Source organism: Notolepis coatsorum (genome assembly GCF_963971535.1).
Source record: "Notolepis coatsorum genome assembly, chromosome: 11".
Classification (NCBI taxonomy): domain Eukaryota; kingdom Metazoa; phylum Chordata; class Actinopteri; order Aulopiformes; family Paralepididae; genus Notolepis; species Notolepis coatsorum.
Window position 1 is genome coordinate 55,511,819 of NC_140175.1, and position 7,021 is coordinate 55,518,839.

The window sequence follows — 7,021 nt, forward strand, 5'->3', positions numbered from 1 at the left end:
CCCCCTCCCCTGTGACGCGCTGACCCAGCAACGTGACAGGAAGCCCGAAGGACAGGAGGTCCAACCCCCTGACCAATCAGAGAAAAGGGGAGGGAGGGTTTATCAGTTCACCCCCTCATGACCCCTCACCCCTGATATGATGCAATGACAAAGCAGAGCCATGACACCAGTCATAGCGTGCTACATGAAGCACAAGTATACCTGTCAAGGTAACAGCTTCACATAGGCTCATGTGCGAACCTGCCACCTGAATTTTTACACCGTTACCCTAAAGGAAGAAAAAACACAGACCAAGAGAGGGGCCAAGGGCCCTGGTACAAGAGCTTACACATGTAACTTCTGTAGGCCAACACCTAACCCAGTTGTGGATCTTAAATGTGAAAACGACACACACAACCCTCCATCACAACAAAAAAGGGCAAAAGTACACTATCACTACTGTAAGAGGAACGCCGTATTTCATGACGAGAGAAGACACAAGTCCTTGATTAAGTACTGGTCACAGGCCTTGCTAAGTCCACATGACAGCGACCAAACAATTTTCCGAAAAAATTGCCTCTCTAAGCAAGAGCACAACCCCAGCAGAAGCTGAGGGGTTACACCGTATCCCCAAAAACATAGTGAAACAACACACATATTGTAAACAAAATCATGTTTGAGGGGAGGGGGGGGGGGCCCAGGGGAAAACCGGGGAAACCCACCCTCACCACCTTACCCCTGATACGACGCCAATGTGTAGAGTAAGCATTACATCATGCACGCCAGCACAGCCGAAGACCTCGTTTGAACAGGGACAGCCCTGCTCATGTGTGAAAAAAACTTGCCACTTGTTATTGTCATCACAAGCTGAGAGAGGGACGCATCCCTCGATCACATGCCACTATGCACAGCATTGTAGGGTAACCCAGCCAGTTGTGGGCTCAGCCACGTTGTCTAACGTTACATGAACACACACAACTTCTCATCATACAACAAAAACCCAGTTAATTTTTACTCATGTAAAAAACAACGCTGTTTCTAGGTAGAGAGAAAAGCACAAGCTTTGGCCAAAACTACCCAAGCTATACAAGTGTCCAAGACAATTCACACACAGCACATGTCGTATCTCCAAATGTAGCGAAGTAACATATGTGACCGAGTCCAGCGATTGTGCCAACATGTCTCCATTTTCATTTTCCAGATTTTTCCAGATTGTGAAAGTACAGAATGTAAGCTTTCAAATGATGTGTCATACTTTGAAATCTGAGAATGTTATTATTATGACGAGCTCATTTTAAATCTTGTAGCAGTCTTTTTTTCCCAGAGACTGAAGCAGGGAAAACTGCTCTCAAAGATGAGCCACATTTTAACACCTACACTTTTTTCTTTCTGCTGGGCGTAAACAATACCTCCCAGCCAGGCACGTGCACACATAGAGCCCAAGGGGTGCTTGAGCACCTGCCTTTTTGAGCCTCATAAAAAAGTGCCCTTTTTGAAAAAAGAATTATTATTATTTTTATTTATTTTTTGTTACGCATATAGACTGCCCTTCCAACTGAAAAATGTCAGGATAGAATCAAAATATTAGGTAAAGATATAGAGATGCCCCATATTCCATTGCAGTTTGCACGGCCTCCTCAGGTCTCCACGGACCTATATATTTTAATGCATAGCGTGGGTGGTGATGATGATGATGATAGAAACCGCTGTGGCGCATACAGTTGAATGCTGGTATTACTCATTGAGGGACACAAAGAAGTGAAGTCCGATGGGATTTGGGAATCTCATATACAAATCGGGATTGGAATAAAAAAAGCATTTATATTAAACAATACAGAATATACAGCACTTCTTGGGGTCTGTAGGGTAAGCACTTATTCCCTCCCCCCTGAACATTTATGGAGATGTATGGGCCTTTTAAGTCAGTGATAAAAGTGTCTTTCAAGGATAAGTGAGCTCCTCCACTGATTATTATAGTTCAATATTCAATATTTGATCACCAAAACCCCCCAAAAAGCATAAAAAGGGGGCCCCCCGCGCTCGCTCGGTTAAAAGACACACAGGTATAGTGCCCTTCTCAGCCTTTGAGCACCTGCCCCTCTAAAGTCCTGTGCATGTCCCTGCTCCCAGCCACCCCTCCCTCCTGAATAGTATTAACATAATTAAGTGCTGTGACAGCCATGCTGTCATGACAGATCAGATACAAAATCAAACACTTTGTATTGTAGTAGTAATAATAATAGTAGTAGTAGTAGTAGTAGTAGTAGTAGTAGTAGTAGTAGTAGTAGTAGTAGTAGTAGTAGTAGTAGTAGTAGTAGTAGTAGCAGTATGACAATAGTATGTAATAGCAGTAGCATGGCCGCCTAGTTATAGTTGAAAGTGGGGGTGCAATCTTTTTTTGTATGTTAATTTTGTTCGTTTTTTTTTTAATTTTTATTTATTTTTTTGTTTTGTTTTTGGGACATGCAAGGGGTGGTTTGTAGGGGGTCCGGCACGACCCCCTCCATGGCCGATTTTATTTTCATTTAATGAACCTGTACGTGCAATTTCCTGCAATATAGAGCCTTAAATCTTGACCAATAAAGCTGCTCTTTTCACTATAAAACTCAGTTTATATTGCAGTATGATAGCCAATTACTATAATAATAATATATTAATATATATATATACTGTATATATACTGTATATTGATTTTTCGCTCTTTTATTTTTATTAAATCAATCTCCTTTCAAATAGGCCAAGTTTTTAATAAGAAAGAGAGAAAAAATACCAACAAGGAACAATAACACGGTCTGCTGTAAATATAGCCTATTTTCAGAGAATGACAAGAATATAAACAGAACATGGGAAACACATGCGCATAAATCAATTGGAAAAAATCTATAGAAATGAACGTTCTTACAAACAGAATTGAAATTCTCCCAGTATTCATTTCCCCCCCTCCCAGCACTCCCTCCCCCTTTTATGATGGTAAAAAGACTAAATGAAAGGAAGTTATTTATAAATAAAAGTTATTTTACTGAACAAGTATTTTTCTTTACAAAAGAAGACCATCAGTGGTATTTAAAAATCAAAAATCTAATCAAATTGGGATTTGAAGAATCGTTACACCCCTAATCCTTAGCAATGTTAGAATGGGTACATTTAGACAGAATGGTGGTGTTATAGGATAGGACCCAAACGCAGACAGGCAGAGGATAAGCAGGAGGCAGGTGTTGCTTCTTAAACAAAATAAGGTTTATTGGTCAGGAGCAATAGGGCGTTAACACCAACAAGGATGACTAACAAAAAAGGATGAGACACGGTCTCCAAAACCCTATAACTAGTGATGCACGATATATCGGCCGCCGATATAATATCGGCCGATATGGCAGTTTTTTTACACATCGGTATTGGTCCGATATCAAGATAGGGCCGATATTACATTTTTTTTTTGTATCTTTTTTTTTTTTTTTTACATGTTTTGGCCTTAAATAGTTTCAAAATATCAGTAATTTCCGAAAATAAGTTACAAAATTAAAAAAAGTATGCGTTTTGGAAAATAGCTCTTTATTTGATTATCATAAAAAAGTGTTTTCTATACAGAGATATCGACATCGGTAAATATCGGCCAGAACAGCAATATTAATATCGGTTATCGGTATAGGCCACAATTTTCACATCGGTGCATCACTACCTATAACGAATACAAATAAAAGGCGAGACAACTCAGTCTCTGCAAAACATTACACGCGAACAAAACACTTAAACAGGGAAAAACAAATGAGAAGCCAGTCTCCAAAATGGGATAAGCTACAATAATACGGAACTTGGATGTTGCAAACACCCACACCAAGGTACAAACACTCAAATATTACCTATACAATAACGAAACCTATCCTCCAAAGCGGGAGAGATACAGTGGCGAATCCTTATGGAAGCCAACGGAAGCCATGCCTCCCTAATATTAAAATATGAATTAATATCAAATATGAAATATAAAAAAAAAAAAAAAAAAAAAAAAAAAAAAAAAAAAAAAAAAAATTTAATATAGTTTACATTCTTTTTCATCTGTGCATCTGTGTTATAATTTTTTATTTTATTTTTTAAATGTCTCCCTCTTCTCCTTCTCACTCCCTCTAACACACTGTCAGCCTCACTATGCTCACTGCAGCAGGAGGGGAGGCAGATGGTAGGTCTCTTTCTCCTGGCTTCCAGCATTATAGAGTCCAAATCCGATCCTAGCCAATCAGATTCGAGCTGACTACCACACCCTAAAAGTTTAAAACGGGGCTGTGAGAAGAATCATGAGTGTGGAATCCCCTCTGCACACCTCCCCTCTGCACTCTGAACATTGTATTAACCCGTAACTGTTCCTACGGGCCGAATATTGCCCCGATCCTCGCGAGATTAAATCCACGGGGACCTCTCGGCGTGCCGAAGCTTTTCCTAAATCACTTCCATCATCGAAAACGAGGGGAAAAGGTCAGCTTGCGACCCTGAAAATGTCGCGTGATTTTAAAAACGCTGTATTAAGTGAGCCTATTATGGGATCCACGCGAGCTTTCTATCGTGGAAACATCTGGGCGTCCCGCAACTTTTACTGATTCACATGTAGCCCCTAAAATGCTTAGAAAAGGAAAACAGAACGCGTGGAATAAACTCGCCGAAACGGAAAAGTGTCCCACGGGCGCGCCGTGATTCCGATCCGCGTGAAAATATTCACGGCCATAGAGGAGACCGTGGGACACCTTTTTGCAACCGAATATGTGTCTCGAATTTGCTCCCACGCGGCGCGCAAAATCGCGCAAGGAAAAATCGGACCAAAAATTAACCAATGCTCCAGCAGTATTAATGACCCTGATGTAAACAAGACAAACGTCTTTCTCTGGTCTGCATCCCCTTATACAATTGTGTGTATTGAGCCGTACTGTATTGTACCCATTCTGCAATCTGTTAAATAAATAAAAAGAACGTTTGACTGGCCGCCGAGCCATACTGTAGTGTACATGGTGACTGCTTGACTTAAAAAAAAAAAAAATAAATAAAATAAAAATATTAATAAAAATATTTAATAATTTTTTTTTTAAGATTTTTTTTTTGGCTTCCCCTGTTATTTTACCCACGCGACGCCACTGGAGAGATAAGAGTTGCTTCCGGCAAGAGTACTAACGTAATGGTCAGTGAACGGCTGACAATGTAAACAGCATAAACAGTGACAAGGGTAACAGGAGTAACAAGAGCAATGACCCGACAAGGAAGGCAGGGCAGACAACACTTAAATACACAGACTAATTGACACATGCGGGTGATTGGGAACGAGACACACCTGTGATGGAACAGACTGAACAGCTCGGGTAAAAGTCTAAATAACACAAAAGACAAGACTAAACCCGCTGGGGAAATAACACAAAAGACAATAATCACAAGTTAAACCAGCTCAGCTTCAGCTTCAGAAGCTCAGCTTCTTCCCCCAGGCCATCAGAGCCTTGAACAATGACACTGAGTGCCACAGAGCACTGAACTTTCCACACACAAGCACACATGAGCACACACACGACACGCACGCTGTGCACGCTCGCACACTAGTAGCCACTTTAACATGAGCAGGCACACACTCATGCCGCACATGCCCACACTTATGGCCAAAAAGGAAAGGTCACTTTAAAAATAGCACAGCAACAGTAACAGTGTATTGCACTACCAAAGGATCTAGCATGTCCTACATGCTATGTAAATAACTATGTACAGATACCGAGATGTCCCACCATGTTACCTACTTGTTACCTGTTTATTGCACAATGTTGTTTTTTATTGGATTCTATTATTTGTTGTACCACTGTATTGCACATCGTTGCGGGCAAGACCACCCGCATTTCATTGTATACTTGTATGCCGTGACAAATAAAACTATTGACTTGACTTGACTTGACAAGAGAGAACAAGGGGCAACAGGTACACTGGAATAGACAGCAAGATGGTGAGAGCACTCACAAAGACAGACAGTTTGAGCAGACATAATACAAGGGGCAATGACGAGAGGAAGTCCATGGAACGTAACAAGCAGTTGTCTTATTTTTTTGGGAACTCTCCAAATGTGTTCTGCCGCTTGGCGGAGCGGGCTGCAAATTGTTTAGCTATGGCATACAGGTCAAGGTTATCGGCCTGTTGCTGTTGGACATGGAGGACAAGAAGGTGGTTGAGTCTTGCCTGGGTCATTGTGTTTCTCAGATACGTTTTCAGTCGCCGTAACCCTGAAAATGACCTTTCTGCTGAGGCAGAGGAGCTTGGCAGGACCAGAATGATCTTCAGGAGGGTCCGAACCTCGCCGAAGAGGCGGGCAGCCTCACCTAACTTTTTGATTGCAGTGATTGCCAATTTCAACACCAGGTCATTGGATGATGTCGGGTCCACTGACACTAGGTCAGGGAGTATGCTCAGCTGCACTTTTAGCTTGTTGACATCAACGTCAGAGGAGTAGTGCTCCACCACAGTATTGAGGTCTTTGGAAGAGCCCTTTTCGGCTCTGATACTGTCAACAAGTAGCCTCTCCACACAGGAAACCACAGAGGTGTCCAGCGTGTGGAACCGCTCCTCCAGGGTTTTTGTCATTTTGGAAAGCAGAGGTTCCCAGTGCTTTTCTCTGTACATTTGTTTTACTGTGAGGACGGTTGGATCCTCTGCTTCCTCATCATCCTCCCTGATTAGCCTTCTTGGTGGCCTTTTGGTTCTTGGTAGGCTAGGGATATCGACATCGAGACCTCCTGCCTGTTCTACACACTCCTGCCACAGATCTGCAAAGCATGAATCTGACTGCATGCACAGCATGCTTGCTTTGAGGCAGTCTGTGGCTTCCTTGGCTTTGGATATTGTGATAGTTTTGCCCTGCAAAACCTTGCTGACCATCTCTGCCTTTGAGAACACTTTCTCACAAATCAGCAAACCAAATAAAAACTCAAATGATTTGAGTTGTTTTGCGAGACCGGATGCCTTGCTTCCAGCCTTCCCCCTATCAGTTTCGGAGATCTTAACCAATGCTTCATGCAGAGGTTCCAAATTTTCA